A 22,226-nucleotide genomic window follows, 5' to 3' on the forward strand; every position below is an offset into this window, starting at 1 on the left:
ATATAAAGGTCCAGGGTCAACCCATGGAAACTGGTGACATAAGTGGAATAAAGTCAAGGAATTGAGAAAGGCAAGGGTGTGAATTCAGTCATTGACACACATACTAAATTCCCTGGATGACATCCCACAGTGGAGAGAAAGGTTATGGGTGAGTTTTAAAGGTATTTAGTCATTTGGTGACCAAAATAGAGAGTTATTAGATTACTGGGCCAATGTGAGGATGAGCATAGAAGAGCTAGAAACAATGGGCCTCAGAAGTCCAAGGATTTTCCAGGGGTTGGAGACATAATGGTTTGTAACAGGCATGTTAAGGCTAGAAGTCAGCCACTTTCTTCCCCAAAGATCTCCTTGTTAAGGAAAAGTCAGTTGCTGTGCTTATGTGGGCCACAGAGAAACAGGATTCAGTTGAGACAACAGGGTAGAGTGAATATGTTTGGAAGAGATGAGGATGCAAAGGAGTCTGTTTACCATAGAAGATAAATCTTCAAAAGGCAAGAGAAAGGTTTGAGAGGGAGGGTTGCAGTAGAAACTTGGGTCTCAGGAACAGAAACAAGAAGCTGTGTGGGATGTCACTACCTTTCAGGCAGAAACACTAAAAGATGAAAATACATGGGCACCATTCACAAAAATAACAGTCTCTATGAGAAAATTGTCCTAGCAAACAGAATTATAATTAAACATGGATTATATCCATTATATACACATATATGTGCCCATATAGCAGTAACACACATATATACCTTTCAAATCTGTTTGCTACTTACCCAGAGATAAATCTTGCTGTCTCATCTAGATTATAAGCTACTAAAAAAGGCTTATGTTATGTATCAATGTTATTAGCATAAGTCGAAGTCAAAGTCAGGTAGGTCAAACCAAATTAAGATCATCTGAGAATGTTCAGCCCCTTCTTTTTCTGCTTTCATTTGTTACCATTCAAAATTAATATCTTTTCTTATCTAAGACATTTATGAATCTGTCAATGTAACCGAGTATGTTGATGAATAAAGCTGAGGACAGCCTGGACATCACTTAGAAATGATCCATGTATCCTCTTATTTAACTCACTGAATCCTCATTCCTGATTTCAGACTGGGGTCCACTCTTGCAGCTACTATTTATACACTACAGCTCCTGTCAGCCTGTGAGAGTTCAAAGGTTGTTGCTTGCCAACTCCATCTCCAATTCACCATGGTAGAGCTCTGCAACCTGCAAATGCCAGAGAGTGAAACTTTTGGATCAATTCAGGAAAGGCTTGTCTTGTATTTCCAGTAGAGCTCAGAAACCAGAGAAATAGGACTGTCACTAGTGATTCTTGGGGAAGCTTCCTTACAAGTAGTAAATTTAGAATTACTTTGATTCAGGTCTAAATATGTTATTAGTTCTGCTAGAAATTCCAATGTCAGATATGTGACTTCATGATCATCATTGGTTATTGGTTAACATTTTGAAAGGCAATTGTGAACATGTCTTTTAGAAAAGTTGAATATAGTCAAGCAAGTGGATTTTTTTACAATGGGTCGTTGTTTTACCTTTGTTCCATAAGACCATTATGTTAGACTAAACAGTGTTTCCCTTGAAATGTGTTGGTCTTTTCCCAGCTTCTGGCTGAATGCTGCTTCTACGCCTTTGTATTAATCCGTTTTCATGCAGCTGATAAAGACATACCCGAGACTGGGGAATTTACAAAAGAAAGAGGTTTATTGGACTTACAGCTCCAAGTGGCTGAGGAGGCCTCATAATTATGGCATAAGGTAAGGAGAAGCAAGTCATAACTTATGTGGATGGCAGCAGGCAAAGAGAGAGCTTGAGCAGGTAAACTCCCCCTTATAAAACCATCAGATCTTGTGAGACTCATTCATTATCACATGAAGGACCCACCTCCATAATCCAATCACTTCCCATCGGGTTTCTCCCACGACATGTGGGAACTGTGGGAGTTAAAACTCAAGATGAGATTTGGGTGGGGACACAGCCAATCCATATCATTCTGCCCCTGGCCCCTCCCAAATCTCATGTCCTTAATTTCAAAACCAATGATGCCTTCCCAACAGTCCCCTAAAGTCTTAACTCATCTCAGCATTAACTCAAAAGTGCACAGTCCAACATCCCATCGGAGACAAGGCAAGTCCCTTCTGCCTATGAGCCTGTAAAATCAAAAGCAAGTTAGTTACTTCCTAGTTACAATGGGGGTGCAGGCATTGCCGAAATACAGCCATTCCAAATGGAAGAAACTGGCCAAAACACAGGGGCTGCAGGCCCCATGCAAGTCTGAAATCCAGCAGGGCAGTCAAATCTTAAAGCTCCAAAATGACCTCTTTTGACACCATGTCTTGCATCCAGGTCACACTGATGCAAAAGTAGATTCCCATGGTCTTGAGCAGCTCTGTCTCTGTGGCTTTACAGGGTACGGCCTCCCTCCCAGCTGCCTGCTTTCATGGGCTGGTGGTGTCTGCAGTTTTTCCAGGCACATGATGCCAGCTGTTGGTGGATCTATCATTCTGGGGTCTGGAGGATGGTGGCCTTCTTCTCACAGTTCCACTAGGCAGTACCCCAGTAGGGACTCTGTGTCAGAGCTCCAACCCCACATTTCCCTTCCACATTGCCCTAGCAGAAGTTCTCCATGAGGGCCCTGCCCTTGCAGCAAACTTCTGCCTAGACATTCAGGCATTTCCATACATCCACTGAAATATAGGCAGAGGTTCCCAAACCTCAATTATTGACTTCTGTGCACCCACAGGCTCAACACTATGTAGAAGCTGCCAAGGCTTGGGGCTTGCATCCTCTGAAACCACAGCCTGAGTACCTTGGTCCATTTTAGTCATGGCTGGAACAGCTGGGACACAGGGCACTGAGTCCCTAGACTGCACATAGCATGGGGAACTTGGGCCCGGCCATAAAATCATGTTTTCCTCCTAGGCCTCTGAGCCTGTGATGGGAGGGACTGCCATGAAAACCTCTGACATGCCCTGGAGACAATTTCTCCCCATGTCTTTGGCTCCTCAGCTCCTCATTACTTGTGCAAATTTCTGCAGCTGGCTTGAATTTTCTTTTCTATTGCACTGTCAGTCTGCACATTTTCCAAACCTTTATGCTCTGTTTCCCTTTTGACACTGAATGCCTTTAAGAGCACCAAAGTCACCTCTTGAATGTTTTGCTGCTTAGAAATTTCTTCTGCCAGATACCTAAATCATCTTTCTCAAGGTAAAAGTTTCACAAATCTCTGGGGCACGGGAAAATGCCACCAGTCCCTTTGCTAAAAAAAAAAAAAAAAAGAGTCACCTTTGCTCCAGTTCCCAACACGTTTCTCATCTCCATCTGAGACCACCTCAGCCTGGACTTTGCTGTTCATATCACTATCAGCATTTTTGACAAAGTCAGTCAATAAGTCTCTAGGAAGTTCCAAACTTTCCCACTTCTTCCTGTCTTCTTCTGAGCCCTCTAAATTCTTCCAACTTCTGCCTGTTACCCAGTTCCAAAGTCAGTCAATTCCACATTTTTGGGTATATTTTCAGCAATGTCCCACTCTACTGGTACCAATTTACATTATTCGTCCGTTTTCACACTGCTGATAAAGACATACCCAAGACTGGGCAATTTACAAAAGGAGGTTTATTGGACTTATAGTTTCACATGGCTGGAGAGGCCTCAGAATCATGGCAGAAGGCAAGGAGGAGCAAGTCACATCTTACATGGATAGCAGCAGGCAATGAGAGAGCTTGTGCAGGGAAACTCTCATTTCAAAAACCATCAGATCTTGTGAGACTTATTCACCACCATGAGAACAGCATAGGAAAGACTCACCCCCATAATTCAATCACCTGTCACTGGGTTCCTCCCATGACATTTGGGAATTGTGGGGGTTACAATTCAAGATGAGATTTGGGTGGGGACACAGCCAAACCATATCAGCCTTCAAAGAGATGAGAGTGACCTGAGGAAAATCCTTTATTTGCCCCACCCAAATCTCTAAATTTGTAAGTTGAATCTGTTCCTATCATTTTATCTTTAGTGTATGTCTCTAGCAAGGGTAGGGTCTAAGGTTTATGTATATCCCTGAACCCCTAGAGATTATATTCTTTTCCACCCACCAGACAGTCAAATCTAAAAATTATTTGTTTTGTTTTTTGTTTTGCATCAAAGCACATGAAACAGGACAATGGGGTCTTTTGCTCCTATGACTACTGTCTCATATGGAATTCTCACTTCCTGGTCATGCTTAGCTGATAAGCCATATGGCACCAATGTATTGGGAAGAGTCTGAGCAAGCTTTTCCAGACACAAAATATTATTCAGATTTCCTTAATTTATGAAAATGAGACCATTCATTTTCCTACCTAATTCTCTCTGGAGGTGCTCCAAAGTTTGAAATGAAAAAAATTCTTCTTTCAAATATATGTAATCCACATTAATTGCTTTTGACAGCAAAGGGCGGGATGGTCAGATACTGCAGTAGTTAATACTTTAATCATATCACCTCTGCAACACACTTAGCTGGGTGCAGCTCTCCAAAGAGCACTTGTGCCAATGTGTCCTCTTCATGGTATAAAAATGCAGGCATCTCATAGTTCTCAACTCCATTTTAATGTAAATGAACTTATGGCAGGTGAAGGAGAAAAGAGGATCAAAAGTGAGAAAGGAGGTTGGGGAAAAGTCTGTTTAAAGTCTTTGGGATAGAAACACTGATATTGCTGTTTAGTAGTTTCCTACAGAATAAAGGTCAAGTTCTTTAGCATGACAATGAAAGCTTTAATAAACTAGCCCTCCTTTCCTCCATACCTGCTCATACTTCCTACAGCCTGATATTACTCTCCCCATTCTCCAAAGCCTGGTCTCTCCCTCCTATTCCTACCTTTGTTTTTAATAGTATTCTCTATTTGTGGGTTAAAGACTTAAGTCAAATGCCACCAAGTTCATGGAATTTTTTCTTCCCAAGTTTGAAATCATACTTCTCTTCTCTGTAATGTTATAACTCAGTCAGCCAATTCCAATTCCACAGCATTTATGTGGTCAGACCCTGTACTTAGTAATTGGTATCCATATCTTATTTTCCTGAGGCTTATGTCCATGGAGAAAGAAAAATTATGCTTGACAAAAGTAAAAACAAACTTAGCGCAGGAACATGGCTGATACACAATTTTAAACAATTAATGAATGCATTAATGAATAAATGAATGTCTGGTCTGATAGACTGTAAACTTCTTGAATGAAAAGACTATATCTTTCAGGTTTAGATGGTAATTTCCATATTGTACCCCCATAAAATAATCTAGCAAGGCAACCTCTTTATGACAGATCTCAATGAGTATGTGGGAATTTCATTAAACTGGGATGAACATATGTGTGGTTGTAATGGGTCAGATGTGATAGGAAGTTACAATCAGTGGTGGACCTTAGATTGTGCAGCTCTGAGTTTAAAAACAATTCAAAGTTTTCTGGCTCTCTGGAAGAAAAAATATATATATTTGACTATAGTGGTTCTGAGATCAAAATCCTCCCTGTTAAGTATTAAAGACATCCGACTTTTTTTTTATTATTATATTTTGAGACAGAGTCTTGCTCTGTTGCCCAGGCTGGAGTGCAGTCACATGATCTCAGCTCACTACAACCTCCACCACCCAGGTTCAAGTGATTCTCCTGCCTCAGCCTCCTTAGTAGCTGGGACTACAGGTACGTGCCACCATGCCCAGCTAATTTTTGTATTTTTAGTAGAGATGGGCTTTCAATGTTGGTCAGGCTAGTCTCGAACTCCTGACTTCCAGTGACTGACCCACCTTGGCCTCCCAAAGTGCTGGGATTACAGGCGTAAGTGACCACGCCTGGTCAAGACATCTACATTTTATTTCAACAGTTAATTTATTTCATGAAATATGGAATTAATCTCCCAAGAAAGCGAGTGCCAAAGATTAAAAGAAAGTAAGCAGTTATGAATTGTATTTAAACTATTCACAAATAAAAGTAGTGATTACAATGCAGTTAAAGAAATTTCTTTAAATTTCTACAAGTGAATGTGAGGCAACACAATCTTTAGGTAAACACTTAGAGTAGTAAATGAATCTCCCAAACAAGGTACCAAGCTGACTGCCAGTAGTATGTATTCCATACTCAGTATTTATTCCAGAACAATGTCTTGATAAAAGCCACAATAAAAGCAGCATGGTTAATCATAAAGCAAAAGAACATTCTCAATAAATATTCCTGAAAGGACGACCTCACTGCTATGAAACATTAACTGCCTTAGAGTTCTACATACCCCGTTCACCATCTACACATATTTGTGACAGCTTGAAAATGAAATTAAAAAAAAAAAGCTTTCAATCATAGTGCCTACCAAAACTCCCTCTCATCTCAATGCTTAAGAATCTATGGCCGGGCATGGTGGCTCACACCTATAATCCCAGCACTTTGAGAGGCTGAGGCAGGTGGATCACAAGGTCAGAAAATCGAGAGCATCCTGGCTAACACAATGAAACCCTGTCTCTACTGAAAATACAAAAAATTAGCCAGGCATGGTGGCGGGCGCCTGTAGTTCCAGCTACTCAGGAGGCTGAGACAGGAGAATGGTGTGAACCCAGGAGGCAGAGCTTGCAGTGAGCCGAGATAGTGCCACTGCACTCCAGTCTGGGTGACAGAGCGAGACTCCATCTCAAATATATATATATATGTTTACTTAGTAATGTCAACAACTATGGCACTCTTAATTCTGGAAGTCGCTGTATAATTATTAAGATTTTTTAGTCATTAGGGCCACAGTGTACCCCCAAAGAACTTTTCTAAAGTTTTCCCTTATGTCCATGAGAATGTGAACTGTCAGAATCTCAGGATATGTGGCTATTCTTTGACACATTGCCTTGACCAATCCCTCTACCCTGACTTCTGTGTGAATTCAGTATCAACAGACATTGATCTGAACATGTGGGGTCAATTACAAGATTGCCTTTTTCCTCTATACTCGTGAATCCCTTGAAAAACAGCTCATGAGCCCATGTCTCTTTGCAGAGTACCAGTGCCACATACATACATCTACTTTTGGAGAGTTCTGGGAAGATTAATGAGATAACAATTTTAAAACAGTTAGAGATGTTTGAGGGTAAAGTCACAAGAACGAGAATACTATTACATTGTAGTTCCTTTGCATATTTAAATTGCACACATAGAATGTCCAGAACACAAACCGAACAAACCGAAAGCAAAGTGTAATTTGTAATAAGTAAATTACGAAAAACTTTAGCTTTGTTCCTATGGCAAGTACCATCAATACAATATGACGGACATTTTGGCTTTGTCCACCTCCTCAATGGTTGAGGACTGAGTCAGGGTTTATATTTCTTTAGCCATTAAGATGACCAATGTTTCAAAGACTATTTAATGAATGTGTTTGTTCATGCTGGCCTAGAATTAAATTCTAAACCTGCAAGCAGATATTTTCCAAAATATTTCTCTACCCTCTGCAAATTATTATTCCTGCAGTGCAGGAACTTCTTAAATTATTGTTTCCAAAATGGAAGTCATTCTCATATCACTTTCTAATTTTCTTCATGTCTACCTGTAATATAAATTATTTAAAATATTACTTTATATCCTAGGCAATACTACCCATGAAATAAGGCTCAATATGCTAGTCATAATGTCATACATAATAAAGTACATACATTACTGTAAAAATTAAAAAGTGCTACCTGAAATTATCTTTCACCACACCAGGGTTATATATGCCAAATTCTGAAGAATATTATTTGAATATATTACTGAAAACAAAACCATTTACACAGAAGTCAGGATTAGTGCCAGCATTATGTTCAGATTAATACTGTATTGTCTAAGAAACATTTATGCAGCACATGGCACTCAAAAATATAGGCTCAATAAATAAACAATAAATGCATAATCATTAACTCTTAATCTTTTTTCACTATTTTTGTGCATATTCCAAAGGATATAGGTTGATCATTGTCAAATATTTTTTAATCTCTCTTCTAAAATGTGCTCCTATATATAACATTAGCAACTATTGGCTCAGATATCTACCGCAGCAGATACCAATTTGAAGAGGGGAAATGTTAAAAGAAATGTGGTCAATTTTATTTATTTTTTATAAGAATAGAAACCTAATTAAAAAGCATAACTCAAGATTCAACTTCTAGGTATAGCTGTGTCTTTCTGTCCCGGTGTTTGTGTGGGTCATTCATTTATTTAACTTTTTGATTTCTCAATCTGCAAAATAATGTTGTTAAACTAAATATAATCTTGGAAGTCCTAGCCAGAGCAATCAGGCAGGCAAGAGAAAGAAATAAAGGGCATCCAAATTGGAAAAGAGGAAATCAAACTATCTAAGTATGCTTATAGGATTGTATACCTAGAAAACCCTCAGCCTACAAAAGACTCCTAGATCTGACAAATGAATTCAGTAAAGTCTCAGGTTACAAAATCAATGTACACAAATCAGTAGCACTTATATACACCAACAATGACCAAGCTGAGAAACAAATCAAGAACTTAATTCCTTTTAGAATAGCTAAAAAGTAAAATAAAACACCTGGGGATATACTTAACCAAGGAGGTTAAAGATCTCTACAAGTTAAACTATAAAACACTACTACTGAAGGAAATCATAGACGACACAAACAAATGGAAACACATCCCATGTTCATGAATTGGAAGAATCAATATTGGGAAAATGACCACACTGCCCAAAGCAATCTACAGATTCAATGCAATTCCCATCAAAATGCCAACTTGTTTCACAGAATTAGAAAAAAAATCCAAACATTTATATGAAACCAAAAGAAAGCCTGAATAGCCAAAGAAATGCTAAGCAAAAAGAATAAATCTGGAGGCATCACATTACTTGACTTCAAATTATACTGTGACGCTAGAGTAACCAAAACATCATGGTACTGGTATAGAAGTAAATATACAGACCAATGAAACAGAATAGAGAACCCAGAAATAGAGCTAAATATAACCAACTGATCTTTGACAAAGCATACAAAAACATAAATTGGGGAAAGGACACCCATTCAATAAACCGTGCTGAGAAGACTGAAGAGCCACATATAGAAGAATGAAACTGGATTCCAACCTCTCACCGTATACAAAAAGTAATTCAAGGTAGGTTAAAGACTTAAATCTGAGACCTAAAACCATAAAAATGCCAGAAGAAAACCTAGGAAAAACTTGTCTGGTCATTGGCCTAGGCAAATAATTTATGACTAAGACCCTATAAGCAAATACAACAAAAACTAACATAAATAAATGGTACCTAAACTAAAAGCTTCTGCACAGAAGAGGAACTAATCATCAGAGTAAACAGATAACCTACAGAATGGGAGAAAATATTTGCAAAATTGTCCATTCAACAAAAAACTAATTTCCGGGTCTACAAGGAACTCAAACAAATCAGCAAGACATAAGATAACATGAATAGGTATTTCTCAAAAGAAGATACACAAATGACCAATAAACATATGAAAAAAATGTTCAACATTACTAATCATCAGAGAAATGCAAATTAAAACTGTAATGAAACACCACCTTATGCCAGCCAGAATGGCCATTATTAAAACGTCAAAAAACAATAGATGTTGACATGGATGTGGTGAAAAAGGAATGCTTATACTCTGCTGGTGGAAATGTAAACTAGTGCAGTATTCAAGGAAAACAGTATGGAGATTTCTCAAAGAACTGAAAGTAGCATAAAAGTAGCTAAAAGTATTGTTTGATCTAGCAGTCCCACTATTGGGTATCTACACAAAAGAAGTCACTATATCAAAGAGACACCTGCACATGTTTATCATAGTACACTTCACAGTTGCAAAGATGTGGAATCCACATAAATGCCCATCAGATAATGAGTGTATAAGGGAAAAGTGTTGCATGTATACCAAGGAATACAACTCAGCCATATAAAAGAATAAATAATATCTTTGCAGCAACTTGGATGGAGCAGGAGGCCACTATCCTAAGCAAAGTAACCCTGGAATTGTGGTGACTCACATCTGTAATCCTAGCACTTTGGGAAGTCGAGGTGGGCAGATTCCCTGAGGTCAAGAGTTTGAGACCAGCCTGGCCAACATGGCAAAACCCCGTCTCTACTAAAAATGCAAAAATTAGCCAGGCATGGTGGTGAGCACCTGTACTCCCAGCTACTTGGGAGGCTGAGGCAAGAGAATTGCTTAAAACCAGGAGGCGGAGGTTGCAGTGAGCTGAGATTGCACCACTGCACTCCAGCATAGGCAACAGAGTGAGACAGTGTCTCAAAATAATATTAATTTAAAAAACCCAAATACCGTATGTTCTCATTTATAAGTGCGTGCTTAGCCATGGGTACACAAAGGCATACAGTGGTATAATGGACACTGGAGACTTGGAAGGTGGGAGGTTGGAAGTGTGGTGAAAGATGAAAAACTATCTACTGGATACAATGTACACTATTTGGGTGATGGGTGTGCTAAATTCTAGACATCCCCACTATACAATTTATCCATGCAACAAAAAACCACTTGTACCACTAAAGCTATTGAAATAAAAAAGATTGAAAATAAATAAATTTAACCTCTGTTTCTCAGTTCTTTTATTGGTTCATAATTTGACCGTCCTAAAAATTTAGTGCAAAAGAATATTACAGGTTTGCCACCATAAAGACCATTCTCAGAGGTGTTTTCCAAGTGCTACGTAAACTGAATTCCATTTTTATACATGTAACATTAATATATTAGTATTAATAATAATGTATATGCATAGTATCATAATCATACAATGTTCTACCCTGGAGCAATCTGGAGGCTTGGCTTTGAGAAAAAACAGTTAACTTCTTTCAAAACTTGGGCAGACGTATTGAGAACTTACATAAAATGGCAATAGGTATGGTGTCTGAATGGTCTCTGAGAAGGTAAACTATACTCAGGCTCCATCCCAATCCCTGCCAGAGGAATTCTACCCAAAAACAAGTAAGTGAAATAATATTAGGAACAACAACTTTAGGGAGACTCACATTCACTCTGTAATATTTTCTATTTGTTATCTTTTCATTTTGGTTATATCTGCCTATCTACAGGTTTTCAAATATTTTAAGCCAATTCTTTTTAAAATTTCTGTTGCTTGAAAACCTAGATAATTTACTCCAGAGAATTAAATATTAATTTCCACATTCTCCTATTTTTTCTAGCCAATATCACTATAATCATTTGTTCTCAGCCCAAAAATGTATCTTTTTATTTTTCAATGAAGATGAGCTGGAAGTTCTTCTAAGGATCTTTGCATCTCTATAGTACTTTCCATGAAAAGACTAAGTGCCCATCTAGTATTTCTCAAACCTCTGAAAGTAGAAGGATGGATTCTGACTACAGGGATAGCAAGGGGTAGTGGGCAGTCCTTCGAGAAAGTTATTTTTCCATTATACATGGTAATTAGATGCAATGCAAATAATACATCAAAGGAGATATTAGAAAAAAATCTGGCAAAAAATCACTCAACTGCAAACCAACTCATGAGATACCATATTTATGTAACTCTTCTATGCAAAGATTTTGACTTTCTTTTGCATTTTTGGGGGGTAGACAAATTTAATCATAAGTATAATCATTCTGTATACAAGTTTGTATTGTGTTTCCTATAACAGTGTAAATGCTTTTTATTATCAGCTATTGCATTTTTAACAGACATATAATATTTCATTGGATCAATGAATCAAAATTAACCTAACATTCCCCATTTTTAGACTTTTAACTTGTTTTCAAATATTCATACAATAAGTTGTATTGCAATTAATATATATTCTCTTAAATCTATGAGTTTGATTTCTTGTTTTTGTCTTTATTTTTCTTTCTCCCTCCTTCTCCCATCTCTTTCACTATGATCACTTTCACAATTGGGACTACTAGGTCAGTAGGTCTGATCATTTTTACATTTCTTGATAAACATTGACAAACTTTTTTCTATGTAACACTTGTATAAATTAATCCTCTCACAAGCACTATATATGTCCATTTCCCCCCTTCAGAGGGTCTTACTATTTTTTTAATTTTATGTTTTGCTAATTTCATAGAAGAAAATGGAATCTCATATTTAATTTGTATTTTTATTTTTTGATATGATACATATTAACCTGTCGAATTTTCTTCTTTTATGAATTGATACTATCATTTGATTATTTAATTATAGAAGGTCTCATAGAAATTTGTATAATCTTTATAAATATAAAATATTCACCCTTTTTGCAGTATATTCTGTGATTATTTTCCCCAGTTTGCTTTATGGCCTTTAATTTAGATTTATTTGCTTATATTTTATAGTCAACTCTGTGTGAGTTCTTTTGTTGCTTGAAAGCAAAAATTCTCCTCTAGAGAGCACATAAATATTAATTTCTACTTTACTTTTCTACTCTTTTTAATACTTGATTATTTATTCTTAACTTTCTCACTCCCCAACAAGGACAGGACTTTGGCTAAAATATCTAAAATTTCCATAGAGGATAAAGTCACCTACTAGATAGAGGATTTAAGCATCAATGGTTGCAGTTCTCAGGTATTCTGGAAACCCTTGAATTGTTAAGCCTAGCCATTTTGAACATCAGTTTACAAATGCTTTAGAGTATTGCTACTACAAGTTACTATTCATTATTCAAAGCCTGCACACCATGCAATGTGGGAAGAAGAAATGGAAGGGGGAGATAAGAACATTACCTCATGTCAACAACCCCAGGTTTTACATGAAATGCTTTCTGCACGGGAATAGCAAAAAGGTCATAACAATCCTTGCCCTGCACAAATGTAAACGACAATCATGAAACACCTCGTACTAGGTCTGTTTTAAGTATCTAACAAAAGACAGACTCTAAGTTGTGGCTTTTATAAGAACAGAAGTTGACTCTGTGCCATGCTATATAGTATGGCCAAATCAATTTTAGTTTAAACTGCTTTAAAATGTTGCTTTTCTCTAACTGGACCAGCCATAATTAGTGCAACAATCCATCTTCTGAATGGTCGGTTTGAATAACACCAGAATCAACGCCATTGCTCATTAGGTGATACAGGAGATCCATTTGAAATTTATTTAACACACTTTCACTGAGCACTTTCTTTATCCCAGACTCTTTTCTAGGGATTAAGGTTCCCAAATATAAGCAGCACACTGGCCGTACCAGCTAGGCCAGTGAATATTGAACATGATGAATGGCTTTTTCAAAATACATAGTCCTAAGCACTACCTCAGATCCTCTGTATGAAGAGGGAGCCTACTGTCATTTGTGTTTCCAACTTCACATGACAATTTTTTTTCTTTTTATTATACTTTAAGTTCTAGGGTACATATCCACAATGTGCAGGTCTGTTACATATGTATACATGTGCCATGTTGGTGTGCTGCACCCATTAACTCATCATTTACATTAGATATATCTCCTAATGCTGTCCTTCACATGATAATTTTAATGATTCACCAGAATTGAGAACCACTCTTAGAACGCAAGGAGCAGTGAGTCTCTATTCCTCTGAATTTCAAAAGCTTCCATTTCTTGGGTTACTAATCAAAGCTGGGTTCTTCACATATAGAACTTAAAATCCACATAATATATGTGAAAATCAATGTCTTTGTCTTACAGATGGAGAAACTGATTTTTCTTTCTTTTCTTTCTTTCCTTTTTTTTTTTTTTTTTTTTTTTTTTTTTGAGATGGAGTCTCGCTCTGTCGCCTAGGCTGGAGTGCAGTGGTGCTATCCGGGCTCACTGCAACCTCCGCCTCCCGAGTTTAAGCGATTCTCCTGCTTCAGCCTTCCAGGTAGCTGGGACTACAGGCACGTGCCACCACACCCAGCTAATTTTTCAAATTTTTAGTAGAGACAGGGTTTCACCGTGTTAGCCAGAGTGGTCTCGATCTCCTGACTTCATGATCCACCCACCTTGGCGTCCCAAAGTGCTGGGATTACAAGTGTGAGCCACCACACCCAGATGAAACTGATTTCAAGGAAGGTTCAGGAATTTCCCAAGGTAGCATATTTATAGTTCATAGATCTGTGATTCTAACTCAGAGCTCTCTGATATTAAAGTCCAAATGATGAGGGATAAAAGACTACAAATTGGGTTCAGTGTACACTGCTCGGGCAATGAGTGCACCAAAGTCTCACAAACCACCAAGAATGAACTTACTCGTGTAACCAAATACCGCCTGTTTCCCAAAAACCTATGGAAATAAAAAAATTAAAAGAAAAAGAATGAAGTCCCAATGAAAGAAAAATAACCATCCGGATTAATTGGGTTGGGTATTTTTGATAACTAAATCAGGAATTTTGAGTAATTTGGTCAAGAATATACATATTTCAAAAACAGCCCTTATGTCAGAGTATGGTAACTGCTGAGATGTTGGTGAGTCTGTATCTCCCAAGTCTTTTGCAGAAGTTTCTGGTTTTATTTGTGTCAAAGTTTTACATAATCATATTCTTGATTCTTGATTGAGATTAATTTTATCTTTCTAACTACACTTACAAGTTATAGAGTATGTTTACTTTCTCTATTGATCTGACAATTGGCTCTTTTGGGAAAATTACAAGGAAAAAAGAAAATACAGCCACTTTCCATTTTTGCCTGTCTCCAAGGAAAAAGAATGCCTCATTCCCTTCAACAAAGAAAAAGGCAAGAAAGAAACTATAGTTACGTAGCCATATCTCATTGTCGGCAGCATGGAGCCTCATAACTTAACGCCCCACTTAAAAAACAGAACATGTGGACCCATGCTTCCTCCCAACAAGGTACAATTACTAGATAGGTCTTTAATTTTGCATGAAATAGTTCTCAAAATCAGATTTATCCTTAGCATATATGTAATCTACTTTTCCTAAAAACCGTTTATAATGTTGGAGTAGACAGAAAACTTAAAACCCAAATATTAATGGATCAGTCTCATGTTGTTACATACGAAAAACAGGGGTTCTGAGAGTTAAAGCTTTCAGAAAGAGTACATCAGAACAATCAGAATCATCCACACATTTTATTAAGTCATGGTATGTGTAAGACACTCAGCTGCTTTGAGAAATATAGAAAATAGATATAATCTCTGATCTCTAACAACTGACACTAATGTTGAGAAAAGGATGTGTTTCTATGAACAAATGAGCAACATTCAAGGCTGAGCCACAGTTTTTCAAAACTAAATAGCATTGCACATCCCTTTTTAAAATAATTGTCAAATTCCTCGGCACTGATATACAATCCTATGTTATAGTATAATACAAAGGGTACTTTAATATGTGCAAACCCAAAATATGTACACATACCTGAAGTTTATTGCACTTATAAAACTATAAAACCAAATCAAATTTGCCAATTAAATTTAAACAAAACTACGGAAACCAATAACATTTCATCAACAATACTAATTTAGTGAGATAGATGATGTTACTTTATTAAAACTCAATTTATATTTTCAATGTGAATATCATGCTGAAAGCCACTGTGTAAAATCTTTTGAATCATTCCTGCCATATCATTGAGCCATAAAACTACTCATGTTCTCATTATGTTTTCTATAGAAAAACTACCCTTTTCATAGCATCCATTAAATCATTTGTCTTTCGCTTAGAACAAACCTGTTATTTATACATTTAGTTAATTTTTGCTGTGACATTCTTGGAGGACTCCTGGTGCCGATGTGATTACAAATTCACATGTATACTTGCTTGGACAATGAAACACTGGGTGTTTAGTCTGTTATTTGTTGGTCATTCAGATGATCCAACACATGCTCTTGTTAATTTTTTAGACAATCCTCAAGGTAAGAACTTTTGAACTCCTCCCTCCTCTGCCAAATAAGCAACAATGAGAATAAATATGGTCACTTTAGAGAATACATCATCAGACACCCAGGGAGATACAGAGACACTCTAGAAAAACACTCAATAACAACTCAAGGCAATACATTTTCCTGAGAGGATTGCAGGATAGATAATTTTCCCCAGCAAGATACAGAAGGTGGGTTTTGATCTGTATTTCCAGCAATGGGTGGGATTTTGTGAGCTAATGGAGAGAGAGCTTCTCGGGTGGGGGTAGCATGAGAAAAACTAGAGAAGCAGGAAATTGCCGACATGTTTAGGGTTGGTGAATGGACCAGTTAGCTGGTGTATTCCTAAGGGCACATAGTGAATAAATCTGCCTAGAAAGTCAGTTTCCCCCAAAGTATGGAAATTCTACATAACACTTAGAGCTATAAACAGGGTTAGCGAACAGATATTTGAAGTTTCTTAATCCCTAGTAGTGAAGAATTTTAGCTTAACTTTTACAACTGATGCCAAAGCCTGTTATTGCCCAACGTGGAGATCAGAGCCCTTCTGTTACAGGGGTCCTTGCTTCTAGAGCTCCCAAGATGGTGGCGGGCCACTTCCAAGATGGCGGCAAGCCTCTTGTTTACTGACCTGGGGTTCTTGGCCTCATAGATTTCAAGGAATGGAGTCTTGGGCCATGCAGTGAATGTTATAGCTCTATTAGAAGCTGTGGGTCACAGAAGAGAATGGTAGAACCCAGCAACTAGTGTTCAGCTCTATTAGAATGAACCCAGGCACTTAGCCATGCAGGAACAATGGCAAGCCTTTAGTGGGATCAGGAGCAGCAATGAACACCTGGCTGGATTAGCACAGGGGACATCCTGCTGGATCTGGATGGATGGAAGTCAGTGGTGGGTCTGCGATAGCACCAAACAGCAGTGGTGGATGGCCAGCGAAAGCGCAGCTCGTGCCCTAACAAACACAGACCAGAAGAGTGTGCAGTTGCAAGATATAATGGAATGAAAATAGAGATCCCATACAATGGGAGGGAACCCAAAGTGGGTAGCCTCTCCCTGCTCCAATGCCTGAGTTTATATCTCCATCACTGCCCCTCCCACTGTGCTCTCAGGCAATAGATGATTGGCTATTTCTTTACCTCCCCTTTTTGCCTAATTAGCGTTTTAGTAAGCTCTCTTTACTACCTGATTGGTGGGCTGTGAGCTAAGTTGCAAGCCCGGTGTTTAAAGGTGGATGCAGTCACCTTCCCAGCTCGGCTTAGGGATTTTTAGTTGGCCTAGGAAATCCAGCTAGTCCTGTCTCTCACTTCCTGCTAATTTGGGTGCAAAAGCAAAGATAGTGTTTATTTTTCTGTGTTCATACTCTCACTTAACTTCTTAAACTATAGCAAATTTTATGCTTCTCTTAGTTTCCCCCATTTGATTTCTGATATATAATTTTCAATAAGTTATATTACTTTGATTTCCTATTTTCTATTTTTCTTAATATGTTTTAGGCATCAGGGAATGGCAAGAAGTCCTCCAAAGTGCTAATGTACCATATAACTGGACCTGTGCCATAATGCTTTTCTAAGCATTACTTTGCACTTTGGTGACCTAACAAGTATAATGAGATGTTGAGGAGGCTCTATTATCTTGGACCAGGATACAAAACTAAGACAGACAAGAGTAAAGTACTCTACACTCAAAAATGAGATCTGAATTTTTAGAGGACAGAAATCTCCTCCAGGCTTTATAATGAGTGATGGTGGGGTGGTGGAGTGGTGGGGGTGAGGGCGTTGTTCCATTGTCAGTATAAGTGACCTATCACCACCACTCAAGTGTGACTATGAGTTAAGACTAGGGAGGGAGGAGCTAGCAGGGAAGAAGTGGAGAAATGTCAGAGACATGACTCATTAGCCTGAGAGAGTTGGTGTGTCCACTTCCCTCCCTGCCATAAGAAGAGTGGATGCTTCTTTCAACTATGCCAAGAAAGGCGAGAGCATGTCCAGGAGAAGAATTAATAGAGATTAGATTAGTGCTACAGAAAAGGGAGAATGACTTCTTAGTTTTTACTGGAATAAATGCTTATGTAGTGGATCTGCTCATTTTTCTCTCAACCTATTTGAACAGAAACACAAAAGGAATATGAGAGAGGCAGCAGAATAAGGAAGTGTGGCACCAGGGATGCCTGGGCTTACACTGTTTGCCATGGCAAGCAGGTCTGAGTTTCCAAAGAGCAGACCAAATGAACGCCTGTTAAACAGCCTGACTTCAGCTAGCTTGCTGGTATACCAGAAGGCTGGTACACAGGGCAAAGGAATACAGCTAATGGGGCCAATTAGATTGACTCCTGGGGAAGAAGCTGAGGAGACAGAGAGAGAAGATGGGTGAGCTTCAGGAGATGAAGCTGGGGTAGATCTCCTAATTAGAACATCTTAACAGTAGGGATGTCTCTGTGGTCCCATGGATAACCCACACATGCACTCCATGACAGAACCAACATTTGGATATCTGCATTATTTGACAAAGAAGCTGAAAGAGTCAAATAGGACCACCAATAAGATGCTGGTTACAGAAGGTTATTTCTTTATTCTCTCATACTCCCTTCTCCCAAGCTTACATCACAGGAACTGGAACCAGAAGACAGAAGAATGGAGAAAAGGTCTTATATGCCAGGCATGAACTCTCCCTTGGGCTGCAAATTATGTGGACTGAAGTTTGGTAGATATAAGAGAAAGCAGAAATAATAAATATTTAAGGAGGGCATCTTTTTTTTTGAGACAGAGTCTCACTCTGTTGCCCAGGCTGGAGTACAGTGGTGCGATCTCAGTTCACTGCAACCCTCTGCCTCCCGGGGTCAAGCGATTCTCCTGCCTCAGCCTCCCGAGTAGCTGGAACTACAGGCGCCCGCCACCATGCCTGGCTAATTTTTTTTGTATTTTTAGTAGCGATAGGGTTTCACCGTGTTAGCCAGGATGGTCTTGATTTCCTGAACTTGTGATCCACCCGCCTTGACCTCCCAAAGTGCTGGGATTACAGGCATGAGCGGCCATGTCCGGCCAGACTGGACTTTTTAATGAAAGCAAATGACAGACACCTATCAGAACTGCCATTATTAAGAGATGGAAAAGAGAGATTTAACAAGAGGGCAGTAGGTAGAAAAAAAATAGAAAGATTTCCACCACATTCAGACTTCAGTGAATTGTTAACTCAAGAAAAAATAGCAATATTATTAAATTATATTTCACTGGGTTATGGATCAATAAACTCAGGAGTCAAAGGGCCTTTGTTTGAATCTTGTCTCCACCTTTTATCAGTTGAATGTTCCTGAACAAATTATATTAAAATGTTCTTTATATTAATTTTTTGTCTATAAAATTGGGATATTACCACCTTCACAGAGTCTTCCAAGGACTAAATAAAAATAATTGACAGAGAATCTGGCAAGTATGTTTGTCCCTTCTTTCTAAATCCTCTTTGTTTTCTTAATACACATACATATAGTATTTTTACATATTTACAATATAATTAGTTGACATATAATTTTCTGTTTTGTTAATTCATTTCAAGGTTTAGAGCTTTACATATATTGAAAATGAAACCTATTACCATTTTAATATGTTTAAAGGAGGCACTATTTGTGAGACAGTGGCTTAGCTGGTTCCCTTTTGTGGAGAATTTGGATGATTTCCAAGCTTTTTTCTCCCCTCAGTATAAACTGTGATTTTGCTAAAATTAAAAAGAAAGCACTTATCCCATTTCTAAGTAGAAAAGGCTTCACCAGGTACTATTACCTTGGGATATCATTTCCCAAATGGAATTTTGAGCCTATCAATAGTTATTTTCATTGGAATCTCTTGAAAGTGTCAACATCCCTAGAATACCTGAACTTTTTAATTGAAAAATAAAACGATAAAATAAATAAAATAAAAGCTTCCTTTTGACTTAAGAATCTTCTCTAGAGACCCTTGACTTATTTGATTTGGCCTGGCTAAGGAAAACTTCCCAATGAGTCCTCACTGGGATTTTCCAACACCCTTCCCAATTTACATTCAGGATTATATAGCCTGTAATAACTTCATGCCAGAGTATAACAGAACGCACTGATTTAGTTCCATTAGCTTCGTTTTACCTACATTTCGGCTTTCTACTCCCTGGCAAGCTAGAATGTAGTTTCTTTATCTTTCCCAAGGCTGTACTGCAGAAATCTCTTCCTCCTATCTGCCATCTGCTTTAATGCCATCTTTAGTCCCAAACCCCAGTTGATTGTGGTTCTAATTATTGTCAACACTGCCCATTCAGGTAGCTGAAAATACTTTGAATAAATTACATACTACCATGTTCACTACAGAAGCATATAGAAAATCCACTATTTTCAGGCATGTGAAGGGAATTTGTGGGCTCCATTTGTCTCCATTTATTTTGCCACTGAAAAAAATGCAGGTTTGTTGCAATCATTTATTTTTAATTGAGATATAATTCACATAGATATTGAGATAAAATTGAGAATTGAAATAAAATTGGCAGCTTTAAAGACTACAATACAGTCGTTGTTGTATATCAGCAATGTTGTACAATCATCAATATTTAATTCCAAAACATTTTCACCACTCTAAAAAGAAACTCCATGCCCACTAACAGTCAATCTCATTTGCCCCTCCCTTTTTGTCTCTATGTATTTGTATATTCTGGACCTTTCATATTAATCCATCATAAAAGATGCGGACTTCTGTGTCTGGCTTCTTTCACTTAGCAGAATGTTTTCAAGTTTCAATCATACTGTTGCTTTATAAACCTCTATAAAGAGTAATCAGTATTCTGTTCCTCTTTATGGCTGAATAATACACCAGTCCACAGATACACCACATTTAGTTTATCCATTCATCAGTTGACGGAAATTTGTTTTTTTCTCACCTTTTGACTTTTATGAATAATGCTTCTGTGAACCTTCTTGCATAAATTCTTATGTGGACACACGTTTTCCTTTCCCTTGAGCATATACATAGACATGGAATTGCTGGTTCATATGATATAGTGTATTTAACTTTCAAGAAACTGGTAGACTGGTTTCCAAAGCAGCTATACCATTTTGTATTTCCACTAACAATTCATGAAGGTTCTCATTTCTCCACATTCTACCAACCCTTATTACTCTCTTTTTTATTATAGTCATCCCAATGGGTGTGAAGTAATATCTAATGAGGTTTTAATTTCAATTTACCTAATGTCCAATGATGTTGAGCAATTTTTCATGTGGTGATTAACCATTTGAATAACTTTGAAGAAATTTCTGTTAAAATGATTTGCCCATTTTTAATTATTTATCTTTTTATTGTCGAAATATAAGGCAGGGTGTGGTGGCTCGTGCCTGTAATACCAGCACTTTGGGAGGCCAAGGCGGGTGGATCATGAAGTCAGGAGTTCGAGACCAGCCTGACCAATATGGTGAAACCCCATCTCTACTAAAAATACAAAACTTAGTGGGGTGGGGCGTAGCGATGCGCACCTGTAATCCCAGTTACTCAGGAGGCTGAGGCAGGAGAACAGCTTGAACCTGGGAGGTAGAGGTTGCAGTGAGCCAAGATAGAGCCACTGCACTACGGCCTGGGTGACAGACCAAGACTCCATCTCAAACAAAACAAAACAAAACAAAAAATGTAAATGTTTGTATATTTCAGACACCAGACCCTTATCAAATACATATGATTTTCAAATATTGCTTCTCATTAGATGAGGTGTGTTTTCATATTCTTTATAATGTCTGTCCATCAACAAACAGAATATTTTTATTAAGTGTCATCTTTTTCCTTGTTTGTTTGTGTTCTTGGTGTTGTATTTAAGAAAACACTGTCTAATCCAGTTATAAAGATATACACCTAGTTTATCTTCTAAGAGCTTTATATTTTTAGCTTTTTGGTCTTTGGACCATTTGGAGTTAATTGTTATAGACTGAAGTATGGTTCTAAATTCATAGTTTTGCATCCGAATATCCAGTTGTCCCAACACCATTTGCGAAAAGACTATTCTCCTCCCTACTGAAATTTCTTGACACTCTTGTTGAAAATCAATTGATGTAAACATATAGTCTCATTTCTCAACTCTTAAATATGTCCTATATGTGTGTATGTGTGCGTGTGTGTGTGTGTGTGTATCTTTATGCCAGGACTACACCATCATGTCTTCTGTAGTTTTGTAGTGAGTTTTTTTTTGTTTGTTTTGAGACAAAGTTTCTTTTTTGTTGCCCAGGCTAGAATGCGGTGACACAGTCTTGGCTCACTGAAACCTCCACCTCCCGGGTTCAAGTGATTCTCCTGCCTCAACCTCCAGAGTAGCTGGGATTGCAGGCATCCACCACCACACCCCGCTAATTTTTTGTATTTTTAGTAAGACGAGATTTCACCATGTTGGCCAGGATGGTCTCGAATTCCTAACCTCAGGTGATCCACCCTCCTCGGCCTCCCAAAGTGTTGAGATTACAGG

The sequence above is a fragment of the Rhinopithecus roxellana genome, chromosome 5, assembly GCF_007565055.1.
Source record: "Rhinopithecus roxellana isolate Shanxi Qingling chromosome 5, ASM756505v1, whole genome shotgun sequence".
In the NCBI taxonomy this organism is placed as follows: domain Eukaryota; kingdom Metazoa; phylum Chordata; class Mammalia; order Primates; family Cercopithecidae; genus Rhinopithecus; species Rhinopithecus roxellana.